This window comes from Macaca nemestrina, chromosome 6 (assembly GCF_043159975.1).
Source record: "Macaca nemestrina isolate mMacNem1 chromosome 6, mMacNem.hap1, whole genome shotgun sequence".
NCBI classification, from domain to species: Eukaryota; Metazoa; Chordata; class Mammalia; order Primates; family Cercopithecidae; genus Macaca; species Macaca nemestrina.
Genome location: NC_092130.1, coordinates 49,174,446 through 49,195,959, shown reverse-complemented (window position 1 = coordinate 49,195,959; position 21,514 = coordinate 49,174,446). Strand labels below are relative to the sequence as shown.

At 39.4% G+C, this 21,514-nt stretch overlaps 1 long non-coding RNA gene across 1 annotated transcript; it reads left to right on the top strand.

Moving 5' to 3' along the window:
• The first annotated feature begins 8,422 nt into the window (after positions 1 to 8,422).
• LOC139363547 (uncharacterized) lies at positions 8,423 to 18,536 on the top strand. The gene is made up of 3 exons (XR_011624177.1): positions 8,423 to 10,019; positions 15,126 to 15,275; positions 16,990 to 18,536. It is a non-coding gene; the product is annotated as an uncharacterized lncRNA (long non-coding RNA).
• The last annotated feature ends 2,978 nt before the right edge of the window (positions 18,537 to 21,514 follow it).

Below are 21,514 nucleotides of genomic sequence, written 5' to 3'. Positions count from 1 at the left end.
GGTTCTGTTTGGCTTTTTTCCCTGCAGGAATTTTTGCGTAATTTTATGTGTAATAAGTTTAGCAACAGCTTCTTTTATAGTTTCTGCATTTTTTTTTGTCAGATTTAGAAAGGCCTTCATCACTTCATGATTTTTAATAAATATTCTTCCGTATTTTCTTGAAGTATTTTCATAGTTTAATTTTTTACATTTAAATCTTTGATCTGCTTATGTTTTATTTTAGTGTGGGGTTTGAGGTAGATAGAGATTAAGTTTACTTCATTTTTTTTTTTTTTCTGTAACAGAGTCTCGCTGTGTCGCCCAGGCTGGAGTGCAGTGGCATGATCTTGGCTCACTGCAGTCTCCGCCTCCTGGGTTCAAGCGATTCTCATGCCTCAGCCTCCCGAGTAGCTGGAACTACAGGCATGTACCACCATGGCCAGCTAAGTTTGTATTTTTAGTAGAGATGGGGTTTCACCATGTTGCCCAGGCTGGTCTTGAACTCCTGACCTCAAGTGATCTACCTACTTCGGCCTCTCAAAGTGCTGCTATTACAGGCGTGAGCCACCACACCCAGCTGATTACATTTGCTTCTTTCCCTAATAGCTACCAGTTGTTCTAATGTACTAATTGCTTAATCTTTTTCAAGACTTAAGTCTGACCTTTATTATATACTAAATTTCAATATATGTTACAACAATTTCTGTACTTTCTATTATTTCACGTGTCTGTTTTTCTACCTGCCCATACCACATTACCCTAATTATCTTTATAAAATGATTTAATAGCTTATAGACAGAGTTGCCATTCATTACTCTATTTCATATTTTTTCCCAACTATTCTGGTTTATTTTTCCACATAAACTTTAAAATAAGCTCATCTAATTCTCAAAAAATAAAATTGTTTGTGGGAGACAGCAGGGATCACCTCATTTTAAACCAAATTTAGTCATTTTATTGTTGTTTTATTAGGTCAATATTTAAAAATCCTTTGATCATCATTGTTTTTTGCATCCCACTCTTCCCTAATTCATTTATCTTTCTATTAAGAAAGTTCTTTCTGAAAAAGTCTAAGATGCAGACTGCCTCAGTCAGCTTGTCTGAAACGTTTTTACTTCTCTTTCATTCTTGAATGATAGATTCACCTGATGTAGAATTCTATGCTGATGTTTTTTTTTTTTCCTCTTTGGCACCTTGAAATAATTATTCTTTGTTTTCTGATTTCTATAGTTGCTACTGATGTACCTGTTATCAATGAAATTGTTCTTCTGGGTTGCCTTTCTGATTTTTCTTTATATCTGAGGTATTTTGCAATGTCCACATTTTCTCAGGGTTTCCTTAAGAGTTCCTTTCTTTTTTAGGAATTTTTTTTTTTTTTTTTTTTTTTTTTTTTTTGAGACGGAGTCTCAGTAGCCCAGGCTGGAGGGCAGTGGCTTTGTAGGAATTTTGTAGTATCACTGTAATGTGTTTGGACATACAGACATCACATTTACTTTGCTTTCATTTTATTTTTATTTATTTATTTATTTATTTATTTATTTTTTGAGACAGGGTCTCTCACTCTGTCACCAGGTTGGAGTGCAGTGGCATGAGCATGGCTTACTGCAGCCTCAAATTCCTGGGCTCAGGCAATCCTCCTGCTCAGCCTGCTGAATAGCTAGGACTATATAGGTCTATAGGTGCACACCACCATGGCCCAGCTAATATTTTTCTTTTTTGTAGACACAGAGTCTTGCTATATTGCCCAGGCTTTGTCCAAACTCCTGGTCTCAAGCAATGATCCTTCTGTCTTGGCATCCCAAAGCACTGGAATTATAGGTGTGAGCCATTGCACATTGCCTTATTTTATTTGTATTTATTCTTTTCCATTCTCAATGTGCTCCTCTATTTGGGAATTTACCTCTTTCATAATCTTTGGAAAATTATCAGCCATTATGTTTTATATATAGGCTCTCTTGCATTCTTACTATTCTTTTTGAACCCACTATCAGACATATATTAGGCCTATCAGTTTATTCTTCATGTCTCAGAACCTCTCAATCGTATTTTTCATCCTTTTACCACTGCATGATGCATTCTAAATAATTTTCTCGGGGGTGGGGGGCAAGGGGAGGGAGAATATTAGGACAAATACCTAATCCATGTGGGGCTTAAAACCTAGATGACGGGGGCAGAGCGTGGTGGCTCACACCTGTAATCCCAGAACTTTGGGACACCGAGGCGGGCGGATCGCAAGGTCAGGAATCGAGACCATCATGGCCAACATGGTGAAACCCCGTCTCTACTAAAAATACGAAAACAAAAAATTAGCCGGGCGTGGTGGCGGACGCCTATAGTCTCAGCTACTCAGGAGAATGGCCTGAACCCAGGAGGCGGAGCTTGCAGTGAGCCAAGATCGCGCCACTGCACTCCAGCCTGGCTGACAAAGCCAGACTCCGTCTCAAAATAACAAACAAACAAACAAAACACCTAGATGACGGGTTGTTAGGTGCAGCAAACCACCATGGCACATATATACATATGTAACAAACTTGCACATTCTGCACATGTGTCCCGGAACTTAAAAAAAAGAAAAAATAAATAAATAAACCTTAAAAAAATTTTTTTTCTTCTCTATCTTCCATTTTATTATTATTTTTCTTCAGGTGTGTATAATTTGTACTCTAATAACTAGTTCATTGAATTTTTCAATTCGAATAACTTTTTAATTTCTAGAATTTTATGTTTTTCAAAATCAAAATTGCCTGTTTTCTTTCCTATGCATTATCCTGTAATTTTGATTCTTGTCTTTTCTTTAATCTTTTTATCTTTAAAAATTACTATTACACCGGGCGCGGTGGCTCACCCCTGTAATCCCAGCACTTTGGGAGGCCGAGGTGGGCGGATCATGAGGTCAGGAGTTTGAGACCAGCCTGACCAATATGGTGAAACCCCGTCTCTACTAAAAATGCAAAAATTAGCTGGGCGTGGTGGCACTCGCCTGTAATCCCAGCTACTCAGGAGGCTGAGGCAGGAGAACTGCTTCCACCCGGGAGGTTGAAGTGAGCCGAGAACGCGCCACTGCACTAGCCTGGGTGACAGAGTAAAAGTCCGTCTCAAAAAAAAAAAATATATATATATATATATATATATATATATATATATATATAATTTTTTTTTCAAAATTAGTTTTTTAAATCTTTTTAATAACTTGAAAGATAATTATTTTTCAGAAACATTTTCTGACTGGGCATGGTGGCTTATGCATGTAATCCCGACTACTCAGGAGGCTAAGATGGGAGAATCACTTGAGCCCAGGAGTGATCACACCACTGTACTCCAGCCTGGGCAACAGAACGAGATCCTGTCTCAAAAAAGAAAAAAAAAGACGGAGATGGAGTCTCGCTCTGTCGCCTAGGCTGGAGTGCAGTGGCCGGATCTCAGCTCACTGCAAGCTCCGCCTCCCGGGTTCACGCCATTCTCCTGCCTCAGCCTCCGGAGTAGCTGGGACTACAGGCGCCCGCCACCTCGCCCAGCTAGTTTTTTGTATTTTTTAGTAGAGACGGGGTTTCACCGTGTTAGTCAGGATGGTCTCGATCTCCTAACCTCGTGATGCGCCCGTCTTGCCCTCCCAAAGTGCTGGGACTACAGGCTTGAGCCACCGCGCCCGGCCGAAATGTTTTTCTATAACTCAAGGCCTTGAGGTTGCTTATTCTCCTGTTTATTGTGTTGGGAGGGACTGTAATCTAATTTTATATGTTTTGTTGGGTTTTTATTGTGTATTTTGAGTGACTTTGCCATTTTTTATTGTGAACCTAGCTAGAGTGTAAAATTCATGGACCATTGATGAAAGAACAACCTTACGCGGTGGTTCAAGCCTGTAATCCCAGCACTTTGGGAGGCCGAGACGGGCGGATCACAAGGTCAGGAGATAGAGACCATCCTGGCTAACACGGTGAAACCCCGTCTCTACTAAAAAATACAAAAACTAGCCGGGCGAGGTGGCGGACGCCTGTAGTTCCAGCTACTCGGGAGGCTGAGGCAGGAGAATGGCGTGAACCCGGGAGGCGGAGCTTGCAGTGAGCTGAGATCCGGCCACTGCACTCCAGTCTGGGCGACAAAGCGAGACTCTGTCTCAACAAAAAAAAAAAAAAAAAAAAGAACAACCTTATAGAGCAGTTTTGTATTTGCTTCTGCCAGGCACCCTAGGTATTTTTCACTGGGGTCCTGCATCAGTTTTAATATTAATGTCTCAGCTTGGACTTCCCTCACCATAGGGGTAGAATAAATTCAGATTCCTCATCTGGAAGAAGCTTAACTTTAAGTTTTGGTTTCTCATTTGGGGAAGGGGATCTCTATCCCAAACAGAGTCCAGCGCAGAGCAAACTTCCTTGACTCTGATTTGACAGTTTTTCTATTCGTCTTACCCACAGGGGAACTCCTTCATTAGATCATTGCTTTCTTAAGGAAATATCAGTTTTATATCCCTGCTTTAGAAGGGTCCAGACTATATTTTATGTTCTCCTTGATTGTTAAAACCCACCCCCTGGTTACTGGGGTCAACATTTGTATCCAGTAATCTATCTTAGTATCAGTTAATACACTTTCCACTCTAGAAATGAGTTATCTGCAATTTCTGGCACCAGGGAATTTTCTCTTTTTCTTGTAGGCTCAGTTACAGACTTTAAATATTTCTCCATGTTTTATGCAGCAGTTTTCTAAATTTAAAAATTCATGAATTTTTGTTATGCTTTGTCTTCGCTCAGAGTTTAAACTACTTTTCCATTCTAGAGTCATTCATTCACAAATATAACAGTAATGGGTTTCTTTCCTAACATTTCTTTGTATGTTTATTTTTGTTTGGTTACCTGTCAAACTACATCAAATATCTACTGTCCATTTATTTTAGAACCTTATAAAAGATATCAGAAAAGTGCACTTATAATATTGAAATGCAACCAAACATAACTCTTAGCCTTGTGCTATGAACTTCAGGCAGATTTTATTCAGAACTTAAGCAAGTTTCTTTGTTAAAAAACAAACAAACAAACAAAACACTAAGGCGTCGGTTAAGCAAGTTTCTGAAAGAGTAAACATCCTTGTACTGCGAGATCATCACAGAATAAGTGACCTACACCTTTGTTCACCATAATTGGATGGTGCAGCCTCTGTTTTATAAAATTTTGAGTAGCAATTCCTCAGTTTTAGTAAAATCATGATAAAATATCTGTGATATTTCCAATTCCTTTTAAACATAAAAGGGCTTATGGTGAATTTGTCCTAAAACTTAGTTCTGGAAAAAAATGTGGTTATATCAGTGATTTTGGAAACACTCTTTTGTCAGAAAATGAAAAATATATGCCAGAGTTGAATTGATTTTTACTTTCTTTGCTGGGGACCATGGAATCCAAACCAGTGTTTATCGATGATACATTTCTGGTGTATGCTGGATAACTTTAGTTTCCTGAATTTCCTTCAGATGGTTTTATTTACATATTTTTTATTTTTTGTTGTTTTTTTTTTTGAGATAGAGTCTTGCTCTGTCACCCAGGCTGGAGTGCAGTGACGCGATCTACTCACTGCAAGCTCCGCCTCCCAGGTTCACCATTCTCCTGCCTCAGCCTCCCGAGTAGCTAGGACTACAGGCGCCCGCCACCACGCCCGGCTAATTTTTTGTTTTCGTATTTTTAGTAGAGATGGGGTTTCACTGTGTTGGCCAGGACGATCTCGATCTCCTGACCTTGGCCTCCCAAAGTGCTGGGATTACAGGCATAAGCCACTGCGCCCGGCAGTTTTATGTTTTTTTCATGGTTATAAAGTCATGGCCTTATTTTGCTTGGTGCTTTCTTTATAAGCTGTCCTAATAATTTATTAAACACTGAACCTATCCATGCATTATTCTAAGATAAGCTTGTTTTTCCTTATGCTATACCTCAGGCCTCAAAGTTATATATTTTTACCTTTCTTTTTTCTACTAATGATCATCACTATTTCTTTAGATGTCATCACATCCCACAGGATTTAAGATTGCTAATATGACCTTAACTTTGTATAAAAGTCAACAAGTTACAATTGCCCTTTTACTCTTAACTCATATTTAGGTCATTTTCTCTGATCTCTGAAAATGAATTGTCTTTCCCCTTTACTGAGCCCACCCTCTTTGCCTACACCCCTTGATTCACCCCCTTCTCACCTCCCAGACTTTCTTCCATTATTGATTTCTTCTCTTTTATCTTCAATCTCTTCATATCCACAAACACTCAAACTCTCATAATTCCTGCATCTTCTTCAAGTGTTTCTTCATATGTTATCTTCTCAGTGAAGTCTACCTTGACCACCACTTTATGTAAAATTTTAACTCCTCTCCACTTCCTAGTCCTTTTGCCTGCCTTTTTCCTCTTTATATTAATCTCTGGTACTATATATATTATATAATCTTATATATAATTGATTACATATATGCAAGATTATATATATATAAATCTTTTATTTTTCACTATCTTACCACTTGACATATGGTAAACATTCAATAAGCATTTGTTGAATGAATGAATAATAGTATTGTTTTTCATTTGCCCCACCTAATGAAAGCCTGGTATCTTATCAGATATCTGAATTTTAATTTGGCCTGATACTCTTCCAGGCACACATCACACACAACTATTATTTACTTGCTGGTATGCATTTGTTTCATCTAAGTTATTATTTCCACAGTGAAGTCTAAAGGACGGGTGGTAGTTGTCCTTTACAAAACCAAAACATGGGAAAATGTTCAGAAAGCAGAACTGAACTCTGAATTCTTTTTTCCTTCTGCTTCAGTACTACCTTCTTATAAGTGGTGATGTTTGTAGTAAATTGAACGAAAGCGAGTCCTTTCACCTCTTTGACATTCTGCTTGCTTATTATAATCCGAATAAGTGGCCTTCTGAAGTCAATAGCTGAGAATTATAAAAAGTAATTTGTTTATTCTCTCTAGAAAAAGTTTTTGTGTTCGCAAGAAGGTTATCCAATTCTTTCTAAAATTTTATGACTCCTTTTATTCATGCAATCTTTTTATTCATCAAATGGGTCTGGTGTCATTTTAGCTGAATTAAATAGTTCAAAATTATATAATTAACAGAATTGATTTCTATCACATCTGTCCACAAGTTCTAGCAGGCACTGCGTACACAACAGGAGCTAGTTTATATGTATGCTCTTGTTTGACCATTTTTAAATGTAACCAAAAATTTCGGGCAGCCAGGATTCAAAGGTTAGGTGGTTATGTTGGTCTAAGAACCTCTTACTGGATGGTGGCCAACATACCAAGATTCTTTCTAGTTGTAGTAGTCTTCATTTTTCTAGGGTAAATGGTGCCTGAACTATTCACCGAGAAAAGCCTCCCAGTAGGTTCGAGGGAGGTGGTGTATCAGTCATACTGGTCATGTCAACATTGTGAACAAAGGGCACAGGGCACTGATTTTTGGTTAGAAAGTTATCTAAGCCTAGTTCTTACAATCATGCAAATTACTAGTAAAGGATCCCAGAACTGTTGAGAACTTCCTGGAGCAATAAGCACTTATTGCGCCTTAGTCCTTTTAGAGACTGTGCACTTCTAAAATGAAATCTTTGAATGATCTTATGACTCATTTTTTTGTGAGCATCTTTCTTGCCCTTTGAATTTCACTGCAGTCCTAATGGAATAAATAAGTCCATTTGTGCAGATGAGTTCTGCAAGCATAGCCCCCTCACACAGGCAGCCTCATGGGTGTGCAATATGTGCAATTGCACAGGGCTCCATGATCAGAAGGACCTGCACTAGGCTTCATGTTTTGCTATTGCCAAGTTAATGTTCTTAATAATTTTTAAACATCAGCCCTGCATCTTTCGTTTTGCACAGGGTCCTACAAATTATGCAGCCAATCCTGGTCTCAGAATTTGGTCATTCCTAAAACAATGATTCTTGGTGAAAATAGAGAAGTTCTGATATCAATACAAATTTAAAGTTGCTTGTAAATTTAGCTTCTAATTTAGGCCAGCAGGCTCATAATCTCAGTCCATGAGAAAGAGGATGAATTGTCTGAGTTTAAGTTCCTGCTGCCCAGGCTCATATCTGCAGTTTATACCTTTAAGGGAGCCATAGTTAGATCCTAACAACAGCAATGGAATGCAGAAGACAATAGAATGGTAAGGGGAACATCACACACCGGGGCCTATCATGGGGAGGGGGGAGGGGGGAGGGATTGCATTGGGAGTTATACCTGATGTAAATGACGAGTTGATGGGTGCTGACGAGTTGATGGGTGCAGCACAGCAACATGGCACAAGTATACATATGTAACAAACCTGCACGTTATGCACATGTACCCTAGAACTTAAAGTATAATAAAAAAAAAAAAAAAAAGAATGGTAGCTTCAATGTGCTGAAAGAAAGTAGCTGTCAAACTAGAATTCAATAAACTCTCACTTTTTTCGGTACAGATCCTGAAGTTGAAAGCAAAAGAATGGAAAAATTTTGACCATGCAAATACTAACCATAAGAAAACTGATGTAGCTTTAATAATATCAGACTTTAAAACAAAAAGTAGAGATAGAAAACCATTCCACAATGATAAAATATCCAGGTCCAATTCACCAGGAAGACAGAATAATTCTAAATTTGTATGAACTTCATAAAGTGGCCCCAACATCTAAAAAGCAAAAATTAATGTGACTACAAATACGATTAGACAAAATTATAATCATAGTGGGTAATATGAATCTACCTTTTTCAATACTGATAGAATAAGAAGACCCAAAATATCAGAAAAGATACAGAAGATTTGAACAATATGGTTAGCAAACTTGACTTAATGGACATATGGAGAACACTGTAACCTCAACTGCAGAAAACACGTTCAATTTTAAGCACACAAAAAACATCTTCGGGCCGGGCTCAGTGGCTCACACCTGTAATCCCAGTGCTTTGGGAAGCCAAGGCAGGTGGATCACTTGAGTCCAGGAGTTCGAGATCAGCCTAGCCAACAGGGTGAAACCCTGTGTGTACGATACGCAGAAAAATTAGCTGGGCGTGGTGGCACACGCCTGTACTCCCAGCAACTCAGGAGGTTGAGGCGAGAGAATCGCTTCAACCGGGAGGCAGAGGTTGCAGTGAGCTGAGATCGTGCCACAGTACTGCAGCCTGGGCAACAGAGTGAGACCCTATCTCAAAATTAAAAAAGAGGGGCTGCTGAGTAATATGCTCCAAGCCCTGTTGGGTTATGTCACAGCAACAAGGCCTACCAGCCCTCAAAAATTAAAAATATGCAGATCACTCTGAAGGGAGGTGGATTCACCGCAAAAGCAAACAAACATGAAAATGTGTAATTTTATGGCTAAAGTTGGGGGACTCAGAATTACTGGGGGGAACCGTGATAAGGGACAGCAGGAGCTGTTCGTAAAGTATTCAAAGAAAATGTAATGACAAAGCTAAGATAGTGGTTACCAGTGGCTGCTCAGAATTGCAGCTAGCCTTACGGGAGCAAATCCAAACCAACAAATAGACTGGTGGGAAAACCCAGAATGGAATCAGAAAATAATTATGAAAACAGGAAAAAAGAAAAGACAAAGATAATGTCTGGGAGCTGGTCCCCAACCTCTCCCAAGGAGGAGGCAGCAAACATTATTGAATTTTCTCGATACCAGATCTTTTAAGTGGTTATTTTCGGGTTTTGGTGTGTTTGCTTTCTAATTTATTTATTTTTGGTCTGTACTGTGCCTACTGTTCTTTCGTCAATCACCATAATTGATACTGTTCTGGGTATTGACATACTGATTGGATTTATTCAATGTGACCCTTATTGATGATTTCTATAACAATTGACCAGATTCATAGTCAAGAACAACCTGTTCTTACCAAGATTGTACATTGAAACAATGTGTCATACCAAGAAGAAAAAAAAAACGTACTTAGTCTTCTCACATAATGTTTAACATACCAGTTGTTACACACTGCTGTTCCCTGGTCTAGTTAAAGGGTTCTGAAGGCTGATAGAAGTTAACAGTGTTTGGTGGCTTACCATGGTCCATTGGGACTTAAACAGGTGAGTAATTAATGTTATTCTCATAATGGCGAACTTTTTAAAAAATCCCAACGTCAGATGGATTTTCTTAATCATATTACTTGAGGTTACTTGAGCCTTTACCTTCTTTTTTCTTCCTGTTTCTACTTTATTAAAAGTAACTTTATTAAAAGTAACTTCATTAATAACAAGGTAACTTTATTAAAAGTAACATTCCTTGAACATCAGAATTTATGACATTTATGTTTTATCTTTAACCATAAACTTGACTTTTATTTTAGTCTATTGTTTTAGTCTATATAGTCTATTTTACAGTCTATGTCAGCTAAATGAATTCAGTACTTCACATTTTGTCCTTTTGCTGCAGTTTCTCCATCTCTTACCTGGCTGAAAGTAAATCCTCAAGCAGTTTGTTCAAGAAGAACTCACAGGGGTTATATTGCCTGAATTCTTTCATATTCAGAATTGTACTTCTATTACTTTTATAACTGAAAGACAATTTAACTGGACATAAAATTGTTGAGTCATGCTTCCCTTCCCTGAGGACTTTGGGTTCCTTGAGGACATTATTCTACTGAGTTCGAGTCAGGGCTATGAAAAAATCAGGCTGGGTGTGGTGGTTCATGCCTGCAATCCCAGCACTTTGGGAGGCTGTGGCAGGCAGATTACCTGAGGTCAGGAGTTCAAGACCAGCTTGGCCAACATTGTGAAACCCCGTCTCTACTAAAAATATAAAAATTAGCTGGGAGTGGTGGTGGGCGTCTGTAATCCCAGCTACTCGGGAGGCTGAGGCAAGAGAATTGCTTGAACCCAGAAGGCAGGGGTTGCAGTGAGCCGAGATCACCATTGCACTCTGGCTTGGGTGACAAGAATGAAATGTTTTGTTGCGTTTTTTTGGTCTTTGACATTCAGTAACTTTTTTGCTAGGATATATTTCATGTAGGTTGGTCCATAATAGAGTTAAGTTACGTTTTATCTGTAGAAATAATTTTTCTTGATTTATGTCTTTAAATACACATGATGGTTCTTTTTCAGGGTGGGTGAGGGTCCATGTTTGTGAGGACACCAATTATGCATATGTTGGATTCTTTTCTTATCTTCCTTACCTATATTTTTCACTCAAATCCTTTTTTTTTTTTTTTTTTTTTGAGACGGAGTTTGGAGTGCAATGACGCAACCTCAGCTCACTGCAACCTCCGCCTCCCGGGTTCAAGAGATTCTCCTATCTCAGCCTCCTGAGTAGCTGGGACTACAGGCATATGCCACCATGCCGTGCTAATTTTTGTATTTTTAGTACAAATAGGGTTTCTCCATGTTGGTCAGGCTGTTCTCAAACTCCCAACCTCAGGTGAGCTGCCCGCCTCAGTCTACCAAAATGCTGGGATTACAGGCATGCGCCCCTGCGCCCAGCACTCCAATCCTTTTAAATGCTTGCTTTAATTCCATTTTATTTTGTAGATTTTCCTCAATATTTTGCTCTATGTCTCTTGCTAGGTTTTTAGTAATACCTTTTATTGAGACAAATAGTATTTAGTATTTTTGCAAAAATACTGAACAAAATATTAGCAAATCAAATCCAGCAATGTATTTAAAAAGGGAATATCCTACAACCAATGGTTTAATATTAGAAAATCTATGTATATAATTTGTCACATCAACAGATTAAAATAGAAATGCTGTATGATCATATTAAAAATGTAAAACAGCCAGGTGAGGTGACTCATGCCTGTAATCCTAGCACTTTGGAAGGCCAAGGCGAGTGGATCACGAGGTTAGAAGTTCAAGACTGGTCTGGCCAACATGGGGAAACCCTGTCTCTGCTAAAAATACAAAAAACTTAGCCAGGCATGGTGGCAGATGCCTGTGGTCCCAGCTACTCAGGAGGCTGAGGCAGGAGAATCACTTGAACCTGGGAGGTGGAAGTTGCAGTGAGCTGAGAATGTGCCGCTGCACTCCACCCTGGGAGACACAGTGAGTCTCTGTCTGGGGAAAAAAAAAGTAAAACAATTATTTATTTATTTATTTTTATAGATAGAGTTTCACTCTTACTCAGGCTGGAGTGCAGTGGTGGGATCATAACTCATTGTAACCTGGAACTCCTGGGCTCAAGCAATACTCTCACCTCAGCCTCATAAGTAGCTGGGATTATAAGCACACCAAGCCCAGCTAATTTTTAATTTTCTTTTTATAGAGACAGGTCCTTACTTTGTTTCCCAGCCTGGTCATGAAATCTAGGCTCCAAGTGATCCTCCTGCCTTGGCCTCCCAAAGTCTGGGGATTACAGCCATAAGCCACCATGCCCAGCCATAAAACAAGTATTTTACAAAATTTGACAGCTATTCATAATTTTAAAAATTACTTACAATTTTTTAAAATAATTAAAAAATTTTAGTACATTAGTAGTAGATGGAAACTTCCTTAACTTGATTAGAGTATCTATACTAGAAAATCTAAAGAAACATCATTCTAAATGGGAAAATATTAAAAGCATTCGTTTTTTTTTTTTTTGACACGGAGTCTCACTCTGTTGCCCAGGCTGGAATACAGTGGTGCGATCCTGGTTCACTACAACCTCTGCCTCCCAGGTTCAAGCGATTCTCCTGCCTCAGCCTCCTGAGGAGCTGGGACTACAGGCGCATGCCACCACGCTTGGCTAATTTTTGTATTTTTAATAGAGACAGGGTTTCACCGTGTTGGTCAGGCTGATCTCAAACTCCTGACCTTGTGATCTGCCCATCTGGCCTCCCAAAGTGCTGGGATTACAGGCATGAGCCTCCACGCCTGGCAGAAGCATTCCCCTTTAAAACAGAAATGAGATGAAGATTCCCCTATCATTTTTTCTATTTAATCTTCATTGGTGGTCCTAACCAGTGCAGAGGCATAAGGATTGTCAAGGAGGAAATAAAACTGTATTTGTGGTTGATATGATTGTTTACATAGAAAATCCCAAATAATTTTCAAATTAACAAGATGTCTGATGTAAAACAAAAGTCAATTGCATTACTACATACTAGCAGCAAACAACTAGAAAACATAAAGAGAATAAACTGTTTACAGTAATATCACAGAATATCAACTATCTAGGAATAAAGCTAACGGAAGTTAGCCAAGACCTCTTTAGGGGAAATTATTATAAAACATTGTTAAGAAATATGAAAAAGTTCTGAATAAATGGAGAGCTATACCTGTGTTAATGTGTGGGAAGACGTATTATTATGAATGTGTCAATTGTTCCCAAATTTATCAAAATATCCAATGTAATTCCAATTAAAATTCCTACAAGAGCTTTAATGGAACTTGATAAGATTACTCTAAAATATATATTGAATAATAATAAGTGTCCATGAATAGCCAGGTTACTTTTTTTTTGATACAGAGTCTTGCTGTGTCGCCCAGGCTGGAGTGCAGTGGTGCAATCTCGGCTCACTGCAACCTTCACCTCTTGGGTTCAGGTGATTCTCCTGCCTCAGCCTCCTGAGTAGCTGGGACTACAGGCATACACCACCACGCCTGGCTATTTTTTGTATTTTTAGTAGAGATGGGGTTTCACCATGTTAGCCAGGCTGGTCACGAACTCCTGACCTTAGGCAATCCGCCCACCTTGGCCTTCCCAAGTGTTGGGATTACAGTCATGAGCCACCACGACCGGCCAGGTTATTTCTAAAGAAGTATCAGAGAGAGAGGATTTGTCCTAGTAACTATCAATATTTATTATGAAACTAAAATTAATAAGATGGTGTGTGATTGGTGCAGCATTAAAATTAACCAATGAAATAGAATGGATATCTTAGAAACAGACCCACACATAAATGTTTGATATATGACAAAGATGCCATGTCAGAAAAGTGAGGAAAGGAGAATCTGTTTAATAAATATAGCAGGAAGAAACTGGATTCCTACCTGGCACTATATAAAAAAATCTCCTCCATTTGATTTGATGACTTTACTGTCAAAAACAAAAGTTAAAAACTCTTTGTAATTAACATCTACTAAGCAATATTAAAATTGAGAACTTTTGTTCAACAGCTTTATTGATCAGAAAAATGCAAATAAGGACTACAGAGATTAGCTGGGTATGGTGGTGCATGCCTGTATCCCTAGGTACTCAGGAGGCTGAGGTGGGAGGATCACTTGAGCCCAGGAGTTCAAGGTTGCAGTGAGCTATGATTGCACCACTGCACTCCAGTCTGGGCAACAGAGTGAGATGCTGTCTCTAAAAAAAGAGCATAGGGAGACATCATTTTACATTTATTCAAAAGGCAACAACTTAAGGAGTCTGTGCTAAGTGTTGGGAAGGCTGTGGATCTAATGAAAGTTGGTTCTGGGGCATAATGGGTATTAAACAACAACAAAAAAAGAAAATGCAAATTGGCAAATTGTGTCATTATCACTCCAAATTGAATATTCCTATACCCTATGAGCCAACAATTCTACTGTTAGGTATACATCAAGAGAAACTCTTGCACATATACAGCAGGCACCAGGTACAAGAACAATCAAAACTCCACTTTTTACAAAAGCAAAAACTTGGAAACAACTCATACACATGCCCATCTACAGGAGGGTGGATAAATAATCTGTGGTATATTTCAACAGAAAGTGTTACACAACAATCAAAATAAGTAATTTACAATGACAGCAACAATATGAACTTATATTGACACGATTATATTGATCTGTAATCCCAGCACTTTGGGAGGTTGAGGTAGGAGGATTGCTTGAGCTCAGGAGTTAGAAACCAGCCTGGTAAGCATAGCAAGACCCCAGGGTCTCTTAAGAAATCCTATGGTAATATTGGCTCAGCAGTTACAATAAAGATACCACATGAATCCAGCATGTCAACAAAAGGGGGAACTGGAGGGAGGGACAGAGAGGGAAGTAGGGTTATATGAGAACCCTCTGTACTTTCTACTCTGTCAACCTAAAACTGCTTTTAAAAATTTCATTAATTTTAAACTTTTTAAATGCGTTTTTAAAGAATATATAGATACAATAAAACTATATAAAAACAAAGCTAAGAAATGATGAGCAATAACATAGCTACTTATCAGAATTCTTAACAAATAAATGACTTATTTTAACATTTTGTGCATCGGTTTTATTCAATTACAATATATCTGTTAACAGAATGTGAAACTCGAACTGAAATTCTTTTGTACTGTGCAAAAGAATATGTTGGGCAGGTCTTGACTGGAGTAGAAGGCCATAATAATCCTCTTGGAGTTCCTTCTTTTCTACACCAAGAAATCACTGTGGAGATCATTCTTCTTACTAAAGGTAATCATTTTCAAGAAAACTTTCATCTTTTCCCCATTTAGAAAATTTCCATCAGCTTGTCAAACAGCCAAAATGTTAACATCAAGGAAGTTAATTTCCTTTCTCTTTTAAGCCATCAGCCTCTTCTAACAGGTTCTTATATTTTTATCTTTGCATTTAACATGCTCTTTAGTAGGATAGAATATGCAATTTTATATTGTGAGAGAAAGCAAAACTAAAAAAAGAAAAAAAAATTGTCTGGGAGACAGTACATGAATAGCAGACTACCACATGGAAATAACATTGCCCAGGTTGAATCCCATATGTGTGCAATTACTCTTCTAAGGAGATCACTCCAGGTAATATAAAACTGTTCCAATTAATAAAAAATAAACCAGGGGCTGGGTGTGGTGGCTCGTGCCTGTAATTCCAGCATTTTGGAATTCTGAGGAGGGTGGATCACTTGAGCCCAGGAATTCAAGACCAGCCTAGACGCATAGTGAGACCTTGTCTCTACAAAAAAATAAAAATTAACTGGGCATGGTGGCACACGCCTCTGGTCCTAGCTACTTGGGAGGCTGAGTTGGAAGGAGGATCACTTGAGCCTAGGAGGTCAAGGCTGAAGTAAGCCATGATTGTGCCACTACACTACAGCCTGGGCAACAGAAGGGGTCTCAAAAAAGAAAGAAGTAAAAAACAAAGAGAGAGAGAATGAGAGGAAGGAAGGAAGGAAGGAAGGAAGGAAGGAAGGAAGGAAGGAAGGAAGGAAGGAAGGAAGGAAGGAAGGAAGAAAGGGAGGGAGGGAGGGAGGGAGGGAGGGAAGGAGGGGGAGGGAGGAAGGGAGGGAAGGAAGGAAAGAATCACGGAAGTACTATAATTTCATTTCAAGTTCTCACATACTATCTTTTATGAATGAAGTTTACAAGCAGCTTATCGAGGATAATTAATTAAAGTAATTAAAGCAAGACTATTTTAAAGTTCAAAGGTTTTGTATGATATATTAAGCATATGTTCATATATTTGAACTTGACTCTTAAAGCAACATCATTAGTACATTTTGTCCTCCTGCCTGACTCATTATCACATTCTAAATAAGGTCAAACTTCTTATCAGCCAGTTGCCGTGGCTCACGTCTCTAATCTCAGCACTTTGGGAGACCGAGGCGAGTGGATTGCCTGAGGTCAGGAGTTCGAGACCAGGCTGGCCAACATGGTGAAACCCCCGTCTCTACTAAAAATACAAAAAAAATTAGCCAGGCATAGTGGCGTGCGCCTATAATCCCAGCTACTCAGGAGGCTGAGGCAGGGGAATTGCTTGAATCAGGGAGGTAGAGGTTGCAGTGAGCTGAGATCTGCACTCCAGCCTGGGTGACAGAGTGAGACTTCGTCTCAAAAACAACAACAACAACAACAACAACAACAAAACTCCTTATCATGATCTAGTGCCTCTTTCTGCAGGTCCAGCATCATCTGGGCTCACATGCACCCTTCCTCTACCCTTGAACTCATTCTCTAGTTCCCTAAAGGCATCAAACTCCCGTATCTTTCTGATTTTATACATGTTGTTCTTCTACACACAGAGAATTTCACCTTTCCCTTCTTTCTTGGGTAATTCCTCTCAAGCATCTGCTCTTTTAGGAATCCTTTCTGGACCCCCACAGGTTAAGTCAAATGTCCTCCACTAGATCTATCTCTATGATAATACTTCTCAACTGCCCAACTTCCTCTTCGCACAGGGGTAATGCTGGAGCCGGAAGCTGTGGTGACAGTTTCTTGATTCAGCAGCTTCCTGCCTAGAGATAGAGCCAGAGCAGGGGATGGGCAGAGTCTGCATGTGGCTGTAGGACCTCTGTCAGAGAATGAAGCACTCATCTCATGGTAAGGCTGGTATGAAAGCAAGGTCAAGACTGAAAGCCATATCCTAAATAGAGGGTTAAAAAAAGAGAAGCAGCATAAAGCTGTTTGGGTGTATGGGAGATGAGCTTGGGAATACCTCAGCGGCTAAGGGATGTCAGAGGTAGTATGAGGTAAAAAGAGCTGTTGGAATACGTAACAGTGCTGAGTTGCTGGATTGTCTTCCACCATTCTTCATCACCATCCCAACAGCTTAAGGATACAGATTTCCAACACGAACTCCCTACTACCATAGCCACACAATAGGTAGACAGCAAAAATCTGTTGCATTGAATTGATCTATTAACTCTCCCTTAAAGACCATTCTTTAGACAGGCCTGGCACAGTGGCTGATGCCTGTAATCCCGGCCCTTTGGGAGGCCGAGGTGGGTTGATCACCTGAGGTCAGGAGTTTGAGACCAGCCTAACCAACTTGGTGAAACCCCATTTCTATTAAAAATACAAAAATTAGCTGGGTGTAGTTGCACATGCCTGTAATCCCAACTACTCAGGAGGCTGAGGCAGGAGAATCGCTTGAACCCAGGAGGTGGAGGTTGTAGTGAGCTGAGATTGCACCATTTCACTCCAGCCTGGGCAACAAGAGCGAAACTCTGTCTAAAAATAAAAAAAAAAAGAACTTCTTACAAAGGATACTTTTCTAGGAAACCTCTCATCCTCACTATGAAGGATTGTCTTTTGACAAATACTTGCATTATGTTTTTTTGGAAATCTCTCATAGTCACTTTCAGTGTTCTATCTTGCATTATACATGTTTGGATGTGTTCTGCATTTTCCGAGTCCACTTTAGGAGAAAGACCACTGTCTGAATCATCTCTGAAGATTCCACAAGGCTTTCTATCCGGTGGACACACCACAGATTTTGTTTTTTCTTTTTTAAAAAGTTTTATTATACTTTAAGTTCTAGGGTACATGTGTACAACGTGCAGGTTTGTTACATAGGTATACATGTGCCAGGTTGGTTTGCTGCATCCAACCACTTGTCATTTCCCCAGCCCCACACCACCTCGACAGGCCCCGGGACACACCACAGATTTTACAGATTTTTTTTCACATGTGTATAGAAATAATAAGTCTTGGCTGGGCACAGTGGCTCACTCCTGTAACCCAGCACTTTGGGAGCCCGAGGCGGGTGGATCACTTGAGGTCAGGAGTTTGAGACCAGCCTGGCCAACATGGCGAAACTCTGTCTCTACTAAAAATAAAAAAAATAGCTGGCCCTGGTGACCGGTGCCTGTAATCCCAGCCACTTGGGAGGCTGAGGCAGGAGAATTGCATGATCCCAGGAGGCAGAGGTTGCAGTGAGCTGAGATGGTGCCACTGCACTCCAGCCTAGGCAACAGAGTGAGACTCCATCTCAAAAAAAAAAAAAAAAAAAAGAGAGAAAAAGAAAGAAAGAAAAGAAAAGAAATAATAAGTCTTTAGGTGGCTGTTGTGCGTTGCTCCTATTACCCACCATTTCTGATTTGCTTTAGTCTTCATTCTTGCATAATAGGTAGGTTAACTTAGAAAGAAAAAACAAGCTTATGTAGAACCAAAAGTCTAGTCCAATGTTTTTAAAGGAAAAGCAAATGACATGAATATATAATCATCTACTGAAGTTACTTTAAAAAGCAATGAAGTCAACATGTTTTCTACAGTGCAAGATAGATTTTTGTTTTAACCTAGTTATCATGGTTGCCAAGTATTACTTTAACTATGTAGCTTCGATTTGTGGTATGTTTTGGAAATGAAATTAGAAATCTGTGTACCACTTATACCCTGATCCTCTGATTGAAGTGTGACTCATTATAACTAAGAACTGATGGTTGAAAAAAAAAATCCTGTAAGTTTGCTATGTGCCAGAGTGGGAAATACGTGTATGTGTGTGCTCATATATCTATAATTATCACTTATCAATTATTTATGTTTATTTTAGAATTAACAAAGAGTAAAGGAGAATTTGGTGAAATATTTATTTAAAGTCTAGTGCTAAGCTGTCGGGTACCATAGTCACTAGCTACACATTCCTTCTGAGCACCTGAAACGTGGCTATTCTGAATTGAGATGTGCTATAAGTATAAAAAATTCTGAATTTGAAGTCTTACTTTTAAAAATGTAAAATATATCATTAATACATTTTAGATTAATTGCGTGTTGAAATGACAATATTTTAAATAAATTATATTATTAAAATTACCTTTACATTTTTTTCATGCAGCTACTTGAAAATTTAAAATTACATATGTGCCTTGAGTTATATTTCTGTAGGATAGCATTGGTCTATTGTATGCCATAATTTAGTTACTTTTACTATTAAAAGATTGCAAGAGAGCCGGGCGCAGTGGCTCATGCCTGTAATCCCAGTACTTTGGGAGGCCAAGGCTGGTTCACAAGGTTAAGAATTCAAGAGCAGCCTAGCCAACATGGTAAGACCCTGTCTCTACTAAGAATACAAAAATTAGCAGGGCATGGTGGCGTGTGCCTGTAATCCCAGCTACTCAGGAGGCTGAGGCAGGAGAATTGCTTGAACCCAGGAGGCGGAGGCTGCAGTGAGCTGAGATCATGCCACTGCACTCCAGCCTGGGTGACAGCACAAGACTCCATCTCAGAAAAAAATAAAAGATTGCAAGGAAGTTGTGAAAAAAATTCCACTGTAATAATAGAGGCAATTTATTGATAGTCTACTGTGCTGCAGGCATTGAGATTTTATATGAATTATTAAATTTAATTATTGCCACATCTTATTAGGTAATTATGTAGGCATTATTATATTTTATGATGAGTAGACTGGGACTCAAAGATGTTAAGAAAATTGCCCATAAGCCCAAGATCAGATAATCTGCAAAACAAACCCATATCCGCCTGACACTAGAGACCATTCCCTTTTTATTAAGGGACTTTGTCTTTCCTCTGTCTTTCGTCTTCAGAGACTGGCACCATATGCTACCAGAAATTCTATTACCACCCACAAATGAGAGGACTACCAGCTTGTTACTCCAAAATAATGTCACATTTGCTTTTTTGCCCAAGTGAAAATAACACAATAAGTCCCCATTTGCCAAATTATCAGGAATTCCATTCTTTTCCCATGGTTTCCCCTCTCCTGTATAATCATAAACAAAAACCCCAGGCTCGTTTACTAGTGCCTGAGAATTGATGCCTTTGTCTTTATGGCTTGACAATGGAGTGGAAACTCAGATACACTCTTGAGGCTGGAGGGTCACCTCAAAGCTAGTCTACAGAAGAGTAGGGTCTGTGACAGTGGCTGTGTTTTCTATTGCTGTGTGACAAATTAATACAAACTTAGTGGGCTGAAACAACATCTGTTTATTAGTTCATACTCTCTGTAGGTCAGAAGTTCAGCACGGCATGGCCAGGTTCTGTGCTCAAGGTATCAGGCTGAAATCAAGGTGTTTGCAAGTCTGAGTTCTCATCTGGAGGCCTGGGGGGAAATCTGCTCCCAAGCTCTTTCTGTTGTTGGTAGAATTCAGTTCCTTGAGGGTATAGGACTGAGGTCCTGTTTCCTTACTAGCTGTCAGCCAAGGGCCACTTTCTGCTCCTAGAGGCTACTTGCATTCTTTGCCATATGGCCCCACCCCATCTTCAAGTCAGCAACAAAGCATCACGTTCTTTTCATGCTTTGAATCTTTCTGACTTCTCTTTCTGCCACCAGCCAGAGAAAACTCTTCACTTTCAAAGGCTCATGTAATTAGACCAGGCCCACTCAGATAATCTCCTTCCATTAAGGTCAACTATGACACACAGCCTAATATAATCATAGGAATGCTATCTTATCCTATTCATAGGTTCTGGAGATTAGGACCCAGACTACTGGGGGAAAGGGGTGGTGCATTTTTACAATCTGCCCATCACAGTCCTGGGGATTAGGTAGGGCATGTACACCACCACAGTGACAGTGGCAGGGAACAAAGCCATCAGAACACTCCCAACTACCCAGACCAGCTAGTGGTGGGGTCAAAAGCAAGAGCTGAATCACTATGAGGGAGTAACACCTTCTGGGAGAGGCGTGTAGATGGGTGTGAAGAATCCTGGTTTGCCATCTTCGAACTTTACTTCCAATTTTTACTCACCATGAACTTTCTTTTTTTTAAAAAAAATTATTATTATTTTAGTAGAGATGGGTTTTCACCATGTTGGCCATGTTGGTCTCAAACTCCTGACCTCAAGTGATCTGCCTGCCTCGGCCTCCCAAAGTGCTAGGATTAGAGGTATGAGCCACTGTGCCTGGACTCATCATGAACTTTCTTTATGCAAGCAATGTGTATCTTTGCGCTAGGAGGAAGTGGCAAGATTTCTGTTCCACTTGGTAATTTTTTTTTTTGAGACAGAGTCTCGCTCTGTCACGCA